The sequence below is a fragment of the Hyperoodon ampullatus genome, assembly GCF_949752795.1.
Source record: "Hyperoodon ampullatus genome assembly, chromosome: 12".
In the NCBI taxonomy this organism is placed as follows: domain Eukaryota; kingdom Metazoa; phylum Chordata; class Mammalia; order Artiodactyla; family Ziphiidae; genus Hyperoodon; species Hyperoodon ampullatus.
This window is the reverse complement of record NC_136925.1, coordinates 30,623,123-30,636,665: the sequence shown is the minus strand read 5'-3', so window position 1 is coordinate 30,636,665 and position 13,543 is coordinate 30,623,123.

The following is a 13,543-nucleotide window of genomic DNA, read 5'->3' as shown; positions in this document are numbered from 1 at the left end:
AGTGAACCAGACTGCCTTCACAGAGCTGTCCAAAAAGAGGGAGCAAATTAAAATAGGATCTGGGAAAACCAATGAGCAAGTGTTTTAACTCTCTGCTACCTGGTTTCTCCAGCTGGGAGGTTATACAGCTGGCTTGGCTTCCCCTGAAATGCTGCTGCAGCGTGAAACGTTAGGATGGCTTTGCAGACTCACACAGTTCCAGTCGGCCATCCTTTTGCATCCTTAGAAAAGGACTCCTGCGTTTCCTACAGCAGAACTTCACAGCTGATTTTATTCTTAAGCCCCCATGACTGCCACAGAGCAGAGCGGGGCGGAAGGGACGAGGGCGAGGGGTTTTTCCGCCTAAGGGGGAGTAGGAGCCTTGCCTTACACAGTACACTGGCCCAACCCAACCTGGAGGTGCCAAGTAAAGATCAAAGGTCTGCTCGGGAGCCACGGTTCATGTGAAATGCCTGAAGCCCCTGCTGGAGAAGTGGCAGCTCAATCCCAAGTGCATTACCTTTCAAGACAAAGGAACTTCATTTGTGTTGAGGGCTGCCTGACCTCACAATTTCAGAGTCAGAAAGTTAGCAAACCCAGACCTGAGAGAGCTCTTCTAGGGTGGAAGAGCCCTGTAAGATGCTATGATATTCTGTTTGGGTGACTCTGGAAGTAGGGGACCCAGGGTCAAATCAACACTATTGTGCATGCCATGGAACTCAAAGCAATGAATGATTCACTGAACAAACTGGACAATTGACTTGACCTGACGAAAGCCTTCTGGTCTGCCCCTCTTCTGTTCAGTTGCTTGGTTATATCTTGGGCTTGGGATGGGGACATATGGCATATTAATACCCTGGGGTAACCCTAAAGTTTTTGGGAAAGGTTGGTAGAAATTATTTAATTGTTTACTCAGCAAACATTAGTCTGTCCTTGGGGTGATATGAGGCCCAGGGAACCAAAAGATGAGTAAGATAAAATATATTCTCTGCCTTCCTTCAATGACCTAAATCTAGTAGGACAGAGAAACAGAATAACCATGCCAGAAGTCTCTAAAAGAGGATAGCATTGCTCTAGGAGCTAATGGATGGTAAATATGAATTGATACATAGAATCAGCCACCAAGGAGTTTATGGTTCAGGGTAGAAGCCAGACACCTGAACAATAAATTGTAGATCAAGGCAGAATGAAGAAAATGGCAGCTAAAGGTATAAGAACCCTGTTGTAAGAATCCAGGTGCAGGAGCAGTGAATTCTGCCGGGGTGGGAAGCAAAAGGCTTCAGAGTGTAATTGGCATTTAAGTTGTGTTTTGCAGGGTACACTGAAGGCCTATTCTCTAAATAAGGGAAATTTATAAGTAAAGAAGGTTTTTGTTCATAAAAAAGACTTATATACCCCTTTCCAAATATATTTTGGCTTGGTCAAATTTGTGTCATTGTTAGGCCTTACTTCATCTTGTCTCGTTCCAGTTGATTGTGTGCTAAAAAGGGGGAAACAGTCTGAAACTCCACGAGAAATCATGAGGAATAAATGTAGCTGAGGAGATGAGACAGGAATTGGTTGAACATCTTTTTGATGTTGTTTGGACTATGCCCTCCTCTCACTATAGCACCCAGAAGCTTAATTTGAAAAGAGTTGCTTCTTTTCCTTCAAATGAATACCTTTAATTCATTTTTAAATTAAAAAAAGCAAAAGCAAAACCATAAAAACAATGACAACAAAACAAGATTGATGGGATTTTATCCAGTCTTGTGTAAAAAGTAATAAACTTCAGATCACAGAATCTGAAAAATTTCCAGGTTGTGCATATTTCCTGGGGAATTTTCTTTTTAACAAATCTCAGTTCAGACTAGGTTGGTTTTCAGTTAGTGACCCAGAAAAGAAATCACAAAAGAACTTGCTCCAAATTTACAAAACTATAAGCTATATACAGGCAGCAAAATTGCTTTTGGACAACAAGTATTATTCTGTAACTCACCAACACAACCCAACTTTCCAGCTTGTAAATTCCACAGCACAATCTTTCACAGCAGAGTCATCCTTACCTGATAGCACTGACAAATAGGCAAAGAGTAAGCACCCACATGATGGTACACATAACATCTAAAGCTCACGCTTACTGACAAATGAGAGCACATTGTTGGGGAGGGGGTTTGGTTAGGTCCTATGAAAAAAGAAATTATAAAAAATATATATTATCCCTCATGGCACTACTGCTATTCAGATAGATTTTCTTTGTACCCAGGTATAACTCCTGTTGACATCAGGGCCTGAATGGCTGAGTCAATTGACTTTGTATTTTAGAGTTGCTTCCTTATCCCACTCAAGAGAAGCAGAAACCATTTCTCATATTTATCCTCATGTAAAATGTACATGGATAAATCATTTAACTAAATGTAAGGTGTCAGAAAATGGTTCATACAAAGAAAATAATATTATGCAGTATAAACTCCCATTAAGCAGTAATGTGGCTGACATTGATTGAGGGAGATTAAGTCTAAGACTCTCTTTCTCATGACACTTGTTCAAATAAATAAAGGTAACTGGGGGGAAAAGTTGATGCTTTTGCTCATTTTGCATATAAATTTTACCCGTGTGATTTTTTTTTCATCACATTTATTCACAGTGCAGTATTACTGGATATATTATGGAATCCTGGAGAGTGTGATAACTGTCAGTAAAGCAAGGTCATAATTGACCTTTATCACTGAAAAAAGGTTGGCTACCTAAAGATAAACTTTCATGTTGAATTTGGAATGTAAAGGGGAGGGTTGAGGCCATCGAAGGAGCACATCTGAATAGGAATCTATGAATATTTCATGTCTGTTAAGAGGTTGGAAACTTGGTATGACATTATCCTGACCCCTGTCCTGAAATATTTTCAAAAGAATATTCTGATCGGCAGCAGACAACTTCAGCAGAGAGAGGCTTTTCTTGCTTAGTAGGGAAATTAAACTGTGGTCTGAAAATATCTGTTCTTAAAGCTGTTCTCTGCAATGAACTAAACTGGGTGCTTATGTTCTGGAAGCAAGAGGCTAACCAACTTTCTCACTGGAACAACCTTCCCAATGTGTCCTTTCCCTTCATGTTTGGAGTTCTAGCTGCCACCATAGCTGCTCTGCTGCCCTGATCTAGACAAATAACTGAGAAGAGGCACTTCTACTCCAAACTTCAGCACAGAGTGTTTATATATACTCAGTGAACACTCCTCTGACTAATTGGATGTGTTGTCCATTCTACCCCAAGGTACCTAGGTTCTGTCAAGCCAGAAATTTGTTAATAAAAAGTAACTTATTGAGAAATGAATAGCTGTCAAATGCTAGGGTAAGACCCTTGAATATTTCAAGTGACACTATCAATAACTGACTTTAATAAAATACTTGATTTGTCAGACATTCCATTAAATTTTTTAAATATACAATTTTATTTCAGTAGGTACCATCATCAACCTTGCTGTACAAATGAAGAAACAGGCACACACGGGAGTCCAGTTGTTTTTCCAGGATTGCAGTTAGTAGATGATTGAACCTAGAGGTGCCAAATGTCATATCCCTATAGTCTGGTGGAGAAGATAATCTTGGCAAACAAAAAAGCAATTGGGAACAATAAAGAAGTTGTGTGGTAGAGATCACATATGTGATAGGAAATCAGAGAAACAAGAAACAAGAAAAGGTAGCTTTTAGAAAAGAAAGGTAGAAAGAACAGAAGCATTCCTGTGCAGATTTTGCAACGATGAGCAATGGTGTTTTGGTGTGAAGCAAATAAAAACTTAAGTTGTTCAATGAACAGTGCTAAACAACAGCTTGGCATATATCTCATGTGATATGGGTTTTTCTGATCCAGAGCACCCTTAACAGATTGTATATGCCTGCGATGATCTTGACTGTCTTAAACTAATCTCTTCCCTGAGACCATAGAAGACTGAGCCTGTAACATTTATTTCAACCTGGGACTACCCTGGCCTCCTGGATGCCTTGGCTTGGCAGCCAGTCAGCATCTGACATGTTCTAGGGTTTGGAGGTAAGTCCATATGCTTCTCAGTGCACTGATTTCTGTGGGGCACCCAGCTTCATTGGAAGCCTCAAAAGACAGGAAAGGGTGAGGTGTGGGAACCAGGGAGTTAAAGGGATAAGATTATTGGCATTATATTCTAGGAGCTATTTGGAGTCAATTAATAAATAAAGAAACCATAATATGCTTCTAATCAATCACCTGCTTTGGAAGGCAGACATGTAAACTCGGTGCACAGTCTAGTCAAGGTTGCTTCTTTTAGGTGGAAAATCTAACCAAGAAATTTATCCAGTGAGAACTGCAGAGGAACAACATTGAAGGAAGCAGAGCCACTAGAGGATTAAGAGGGCCTTTGGTGTCTCCAGGCAGTGTAAAAAATGCCTTTAGGATTATAAGAGTAAAAATGGACTCTTTCAGGAAACCCATAAACCTGCTCTGGACTGAAATTCTCCAGTTGGGCATAAAAAACAGCAGTTTGTGTATACTTCTGGTTATGAGCTAACAGGTGTCTGGAAATGAAGAAAGGAGTCACATTTCTGTGATAGAGTGCCACAGAATTTCAGAGTCAATAAATTTTCTTTGAAAAAAATTACTCTGTTCTATCACTATTGGTTTATAGTAAAGCAGAGCTTGACCTGCAAGTTAATAAAGAAAGCATGTTTACTAATTAGGCTTTATTCTCATTGTCCCATGTTAATTGCAAAATATTCATCTATCTCATTTATGAATATGTTAATTTATGTCAGAGGGGCACAAATTTTGAGTACGCAAACTCTTCCTTTAATTAGATCAAAGGAAGGTCCAGCTCAGTTTTACAAGATGGATTCTAATTTTTAATCGGTGAAATAAGTTTGGCCCCTAAAAGGCATCTTCTGTGACAGTTGGAAAACACTAATTAACAGACATAACTGTATTAATTGCGTTATATCACTGAATTCTTATCAGTTAGCTTATGTTGCCTGATTGCTAATGCAAACAGTTGTGGCTTTGGTGGAGTCAACTCATAAATGTCTTTCTAATGCTAACTAGCAATCAATTCATGTAAAATTTCTAATGTTTCTTTAGGGAATTCTACATAATAGGTGTAGTCTCTCTTTTGAGTTATGCCCTGCTATTTAGTATAATTAGTACTTAAAGCTGCACCTATCATATGATAAGCTTCCTGGGAGATAAAGAACATACTTTATTTGTTTAAGAACAAAGAACCATAATAGTTTCCTTTAGGAATCCTTCTGCAATAGGCTCAGTGGAAATCTGTGACCTACCAAATAACTTCAAATTCATAACAATGAAAAATTTGTACCTTTAAAAGAATTGGTGAAAAGACTTTAACAGGGAGAGAATGGGGAAGGCATAGTGCTGTTGGCCCCAGAGATGATTGTCTGAGCAGCAACTGCTTCTCTGATTAGGTCCTTCCAGTTACCGTGTCTCCATTGTGCTTCCAAAGGCCCACCTCAGGTGCTATGGGATGAAGGCTTATTTACTGTACATCCTCCAAACTGAGCTACGAGGAAGAATGTCACTGTGTGTTGATGGTGAAAGTATTTTTGTGAGTAGGGCCACCTCTGTTTTTTCCTTCTAGGTGTGCGGCCAAAATTGGTTGCTCTGATCATACAGGTGACTAAAGATGTTTTAAGATGATCTGTATTACATTTTACTAGTTCTCTTGAGATAAATTCTTCCATGTCCTGTGGAACATGCCTGCCTTGAAACCTTTTGGTTAAGCCTTGATGATGGGGCCTTAATATTTCCTTCCTACTCTGTAAAATATTTCCCCAGGAAAATATGCAGGCTGGGTCACCCCTAATGAGTAGCCTAGGACGATGAGACTAGGTACAGAGAATATAAGAATCATGCAGAAGTTGACAAGACATTGGAAATGGCTGCACTGCAGTTAAGTCACACCCAGGGGAAGCTATTAGGACCTAATTTTGAGTCCTCTAAATCCACATACAATCAAAATCCTCCAATGCTTGGAGAGACTACTTCTGCAGATTTGTTAATCATGAAGTAGCCTCACTTGTGTATGTCCAGTTTATTTTTCTGCAAAACTGTACCAGATCCCCCAAAGCATAGGAGTCCGAAACAGAGAGAGAAGTAAGACTGACATTTATAAAAAATACCACACTTGTACTTCAGAGGTACCTGGGACCACATACACACACACTCCATAAACTAATTGTGCAATGCACAATTGTCACTGTTTTTAGAGTAGGGATCTTTTTACACAAACTCATTTATCATCTAGTATTATGGTGATTTAAAGGTAAATTTCCCACTTAGTCTTCTCCCTTGCGTACCTACTGTTTCCACCTCCCTCTCCAACCTAACGAGAAAACACAAAAATAACAAAACTTGGTTGGAAGGAGGTGGGAAAGACAATTAAATTGAATGGAGAAGGCCAAGGCTAGGTGAAGAAGACAGCTGAAGAGTTTCTGACAAGGAGGTTTCATTATCACCCGTTGTTTCCTTGTAGGCATTCATTAAAATACCCGCTATTTGAAGGTATACCAATACATTCCTTCTTTGCAGATTTCACGTGGGAATTTCTCCACAGACCTCTGAGTGAAAGAAGCCTTCGGGCTCTGCAGGCTCCCCATTTAAGCCCGACTGCTTTTCCATGGGCCATCCACATGGGGCTCTTGGTGGCATACTCTTACTAATGCCCGCTTGTAGAGGCTAAGTTGTCCCTGCTCCCGGAAGCGCTGGGGATGAAGAACAAGATGTTTCCCAGTAACTCTAGCATAAATCCCTAGATTCTGGCACTGTACAGAAGTGCTAGAATTTCCTGGCCTCTGTAATATTTGCGTGTGAAAAGTTACATGCACTCAACTTTATATAGACTTCTCCCAGGGAAGCGTAGCCACTGCCAAGTCCTGTAACCAAAATGGAAGCAAGTTCTTATTAGAATTTCAGTATCAATTTTAATTCCCAAAGAGGTCTTTTTGGAAAACAGAATTTTTCCTTTGCAGCTTTGCTAGTTTGATTTCCTAATCAGTTGCCCACATAATTGCATATTGTCCATATATTCAACATTTGGCCTTAGTGAGTACAGTTGATACCAATGGTCACTACAAATCAAACCTGGGTTGCTTTTCCTTCTTTATGTCTCTTACATAAAGTTTGCTAAGTGAACACAAACTTTTATTTATAGTTTATCTTACATTGAATAAATATTTATAGAGACCCAGTCTGTGCCAGAACCTTCTCAAACTCGAAGATAAATACTGATTTGTGTGTGGTGAACAGATAGAGAAATTGTTAAAGTACAAGTAAAAGCCTTGCAAAGGGCACAGCACCCTGGACCTTGTGAGGGATGGATGGCTTAGAACTGATTGATTATCTGCTCAGATATTTCCTGAGTTATACTCAGGCTCAACAGCCTGCTGCTGTTCTTTAACAGACTGCACACGCCTATTCCTCTGTCATCACAAGGTCAGAATGATGAGCTGTGCTGGTCCTGGTGTGTCTGTCTTCCTGCTCTCTTTCAGTTTCCCTTTATTGAAAAGGCCAGGAGATTGAGTGAGATCCAGCCAGGAGACATTTAGGTATCTTCCAGATGGCTTCTGGGTAGACTGCGCTCTTTTTCCGCAATGGAAGAGCCCAGGAGGTGGTGATGACAGCTCAGGCTTCTAGTACCTCAGAGACCTGTTCTCCCCAGTCCCTCAGAGATCGGTTCTGAGTCTCCCATTCAGAATCTCTGCAACTCCCCAGCAGCCCCCTCCCTCTACAGGGCAAACTCTCTGATTTCCATCTACTTACTGCATGGGACCTAGAGGTCTTCACAGGCTGCGATAGCTCTCCTAACTTAGTGACCCAGCCCATTGTCAGTTTCAATTACCTCTTTCTCTCCAACATTTTCCGGAATATTATCTTTCATGGAATCTATTGCTGAATCCCATGGGATTTTGTTTACCTTTCTCTCCTGTGTGTTTCCTTCCTCCAATTAACAAGGAGTTACATGGGAACATTTTTTTTTTCCTCAGGCAAAGCTTTATTGGGCATCAATAAAGGCTTTATAAGGCATCATCTTATTTTAAGAAAGAGTTCCTCATTCATTTATTTTTTTCTCTTCATCTCTAAAAGGAATCTTGAACAATTAGGCCATCTGTCTTCTTATTTAATGATTATTAATTTAAAAAATTTCAAGATGAAAGGAAAGGTTTTCTTTTACTAGGTAAAAGTATCTCTTCTCAGTATTTTAAATGGGGCCGGAATGTTGTGAAACAATTTTAAGGTGTCCCTTTCAGAACTGAATTCCTCATATCTTAATACAAAAAGATCCTTCTCTTTTGGATTTAGGAGCCAGGATGGAGTTGTCATTCTGAGACAGAAAGACCATTGGATTTGGCACTATTCAGACCTGAATCCTGGCACATCCACTGCTGTTTACTAGCCACACGACTTAGGTTATTCAGTTTCTCACCTGGAAAACGGAGATGATATTAGCTACTTGAGAGAGATGTGAATATGGAATTTAAAAAATTATGAAAAACACTTGAGAGATAGCGAACACAATTAAATTTAGCACCTCTCTTCCCCACTTTTGGATTTTTCTGTCCAGTAAGGCGGGTAATCAGCTAACCCTGGGCAGCTTCAGATCACAGTGAAGAGGATCTCCGAACAGCAGAACCTCACACACCATGTGCAGACACGGACCACTTTTCCTGGGCGTGGGGACAGGGGTGCATCTACCATGAATGACACAGAGTTTGCCCCTGGCTTCTTCCCACTCTGCCCTCGGACGGATGCCCAGTGGACCATCCGAAGTGGACCATCAGGCACTACTGGAGTGTGAGATCGCTTCAGGCAAGACTTATAGAGGGACCCAGGGAGAGGAAACTGGCTCCTTCTCCCCCATCTAGAAAACCCCACAGGGACTGTAAGGATTACAATTTCAGAGTAGGAAAAATGGCATCAATCCACAAAACCCATTTGCTTAGAAATTTCTGCTACAGGGTCAGTTTATTTATGGGCAGTATAGATGACTGGCTGAAATGGAAATGACTGTGTATTACTTGTTTATTTCACAAATATAACATTTATAGAGAAACTATTCCAGTGCCAGGTGCTGCCAAAGTGTAACAATAAGTAAAAATAAACATGGTCCCTGCTGTCAGTGAGATTATGGTTTACCGAGAGAGGGAAACAGCCAAATAATCACACAAATAGAGGAAAACCTAGAATACCGATAAAGGCATAAATGAGAGGTACATGGTTTACTCTGAAGTTTGTAATAAGAAGATTTGAAGTAGCTGGGGAATAGGTGGGAGGGAGGCAAGTGGTCAGAAAAGGCTTCCCTGAGAGCTGAGGTTTGAATAAGAGCTACCTTGGCAAAGAGGAAGGGAAATGCAGGGGCAAGACCCAGTGGAGGGGGGAACAAGTATCCGTCTGAAAGCAGACAGAGCGCTGTGTGGGATGAGCCTGGAAAGGTGGGCCGAAGCCAGGTTATTCCAGTCTTCACAGGTTACTTCTTCATTAGAGTTGCAGTGGTACTGGGGTAAAAGCATTGCTTTTAAAGCTGGGGGCCTGGGTTCAAATCCTGATCTGCTTCTTCCTAGACCTGTGGTATTGGACACATCGCTTAAACTTTCTTCATCTCAGTATCTTCAACTTCATAATAAGGACAATAATAATACTCCCTACCTCATGGGACTTCCATGCAAATTTAATGACTTGATGAATGTAAAGACCTCAGGACAATGTCTGGCACCTAGCAAGCACTATGTAAGTGTTAGTCATTACTATTATTTTGTCACTTATCTGAAGAGTGATGGAAATCCACTCGTTTTGTGGTTGTCCCATGGAGAGCAGGATCAGTCCTTCTCCCCAAATTGGTTTGGATGTTGAGACTGATGATGCCACATATGCTCCAACCAACAGAGTATGAGAAAGTTACTACACACATAGTAAGGCTTCCTGCGGATAGCAGAGCAGGCGCCCGGAGCCACTCCAAAATGACCCGTGGCAAGTGGGAGAGGCAAGTGGTTTTGGTTTTCACTGTGGATATAGAAGGTGGGGCTGGGCTGGAGATTCCCACCTACAGGCCAGGCTTGTGTAGTTTTTTGTTTTGTTTTGTTTTGTTTTTAACATCTTTATTGGAGTATAATTGCTTTACAACAGTGTGTTAGTTTCTGTTTTATAACAAAGTGAATCAGTTATACATATACATATGTTCCCATATCTCTTCCCTCTTGCGTCTCCCTGCCTCCCACCCTCCCTATCCCACCCCTCCAGGCGGTCACAAAGCACCGAGCTGATCTCCCTGTGCTATGCGGCTGCTTCCCACTAGCTATCTACCTTACGTTTGGTAGTGTATATATGTCCATGCCTCTCTCTCGCTTTGTCACAGCTTACCCTTCCGCCTCCCCATATCCGCTTGTGTAGTTGAACTTCTCCACTGGCACCAGAGGAGAGCGTGCTCGGGTTTTTTTTTAGCAGCTTAACCAGATCTGGGGCAAAAGAGAGGCAAGAGGAGAGAGGAGACTGAAAGCTTTCAGTGGTCCAGCATCAAAGACAAAGTCAGACTCTTCATTTCCACCACCAAAGGATTTTAAGAAGGGAGGTGACTTGGTCAGGAAGATGGATTTGGCTACATGGATTTACCTCCCCTTAACAATGTTACTTATCTTTCACACTTCCAAAAATGAGGGCCTTTTTTACTCTCCGGACAACAAAGGAATTTTGCTGACCTGTCAAAACATTTTGTCAGCTGGATAGTGGCTGGGTCCACACTCATTTAGTTCTTGGTCATACGAATTGATTAACAAAAGTGATGTGAACAATATATATCCCAAGAGGGATACAGTTTCTAATAGAATTTTACAATGTGCCAAATGTTGACTGAGATTACTGTGATGCTTTTTTTATTCTTTGATAATTTTTACAGTTGTGTTTAATATCATTTCAAAATGACTGGAAATAATAGGTGCTGCTTAACAGGCAGCGCTGTCATTTTTCTATCTTTAGTTAAAATGCACAGTCCTTTTTATCTCTTCTTCCTATCACTGCTCTTTTGTCCTCTATTAGCTAAAATTAGGCTAAACTCATTGAATTCAGCAAAAGCAAGGATACGAGATAGGAGTTGCATATTTCTCTTTAGTTCAGCTATTATGGGATCATTCAGCCTCTTTTTCCTTTGTCAGGTAGGGTTTTACTGGTCTGAAAACAAACACAGCAAGCTGATATTTGCCCCACTGTACTTTTGCTTAAGCATTGAATTAATTCCCTCCAAGCAATGAATCTATGCTTTGACCCAGCCCAAATATCTGACTGCAATCCCGTGTAACATCTGCCATGACTACCTTAAAACTCATTTTAACTTTTAAATTTATGTGGGGAAGCAAACTCCATATCTCACCTTGCTCTCCATCTCTCCTCCTGACTGCCCCAGTAAACGTTAAGGTTTCATTCACCAAACCCTCAGTCAGTTAGATGTGGAAAATCAGTCAGCCTCTCACTCTTCTTTTTCTGTTGAAACTGTTGCCAAATCTCATCAATTAGGTTTTGATTTTTAATTTACATTTTTAATCAAAGTAATGCATGCACATGGGTGAAAATCAAATGGCTACAGCAGAATTTGTGACAAAAAGCAATAGCCCTTGTTCCATCCAAGCCTTGCCCACCATTTCTTTCTTTTTCTTTTTCCGTGATAACATTCATAGTGCTAGCAATAACCTTATGCTATTATTTCTTGATTTATCAACTTTAGATGTTGTCTTTTGACTTTTTTGATGATAAGTGAGAATTGATAGCACTCACACCATCCTTTCTTCTCTGTCTTTCCCCACCTTAGCTTTAGTTCCTTCACTGGTTGATTCTAGAACCTCAATCACCCTGCTTCAACTTCCACCTTTTGTTTCATCAGGCAGTATTTCCTGACCTCCATATTGGGAGATAAAGACATTAGTGCTCACAATTTTCCGTCACCTTTCCCCTCTTCTAATTCCTCATCTCTGCCAGAAAGTTCATTATTTTGATATTGTGAAAGTCAATAGTGTTGACATTCTCTTCTCTTGTAACAGATAATTTTCCATAATTTATTTAACAGTTAATTATAAGGTGAAAACAGATAAGCACCATTTACATTATTACGACTTTATAGATATTGTACACTTGCAGAGCAACATTCTGCCCGTTCCTCTAGCACCATTTCATGTCTTATTCCTGTGACTCTTCCCTAATTTGCAGCACCTCTTGCCCATACCACTGCTATAGTCTTTAACTGGTCAAGACCGCCAGGCTTTCTCTGTTCACATTGAACCCACAGCGATAGAAGATTAATCTTCCTAAAGCATAGCTTAATTGACAGCATAGCTATTTTCAGAATCCTTCAATGGTTTGGCTAAAGCATTTTGTCAAAATTGTTAGCTTAGCTTTCAGATTTCTTTTTTTTTTTTTTTTTGTGGTACGCGGGCCTCTCACTGTTGTGGCCTCTCCCGTTGCGGAGCACAGGCTCCGGACGCTCAGCGGCCATGGCTCACGTTCCCAGCCGCTCTGCGGCATGTGGGATCTTCCCGGACTGGGGCACGAACCCATGTCCCCTGCATCGGCAGGCGGACTCCCAACCACTGCGCCACCAGGGAAGCCCGACAAGAACACCTTTTTTTTTTAACCTATTCCCTCTCAGTCTACGTGTCAGAACTAACCCACTGCAGTCCTCTTCCTCAAGTGCCACTGCATGGGGCTGAGAGTGAAATATCCTTTCAGCCATTCACACACGTAACTTGGGAGTATAAGCAGCCAGCTCTTAGTGATAGCAGGTCACTGTCTACCTGCCTTCTGCTCCAGTCAGATCTGGGCAAGCTTCAAGAGAAGGTCCAGACTGGCTGTGTTTGTGCCTAGGGAGAGGAGAGTTTGACTACTTCTTTCAGAGCATCAAAAAAGGGGCTGAAACAACTCCTTTTGTCCTTTGATTTTTAAGTTTCTCTTTCCTCTGGAATGAGCAGCCCAGACTCTGTATCACATATTCGTTCTTATCGGAGGGGCGTTTGTTGTCATTATAGAAGGTACTGGAACTGTATGGTCCCAGCAGCTGCCATCCCTCCTCCTGAACCCCAAAGAGGAACTTCCATATCTTTAACTGGAGCAGAGTCCTTGAAGGTTTACCTGACCATGACTGTCATGTTCAGATTTCATCCCAAGGCTCTCATTCTTTCATTCACTCATGGTAGACAGAATTCTAAAATGGCCCCTAAGATTCCCTACCCCATGGTGTATATGCATCTTCTCCCAGTTTTTCAGTCAGACACTGTTCTAGGGGTGAAGGGATTTTTCAGATGTAATTAAGGTATCAAAGTAGCTGACCTTAAGAAAAGGAGATTACCCTAGGTGGGCCCAACCTAATCAGGCAGGTCCCTAAAAGGGACAGGGCTTTTCCTGAAAAAAAAAAAAAGAGATTCAAAATGTGAGAAGGAGGGCTTCGCTGGTGGCACAGTGGTTGAGAGTCCGCTTGCCGATGCAGGGGACGCGGGTTTGTGCCCTGGTCCGGGAGGATCCCACATGCTGCAGAGTGACTGGGCCCGTGAGCCATGGCCGCTTAGCCTGCACGTCC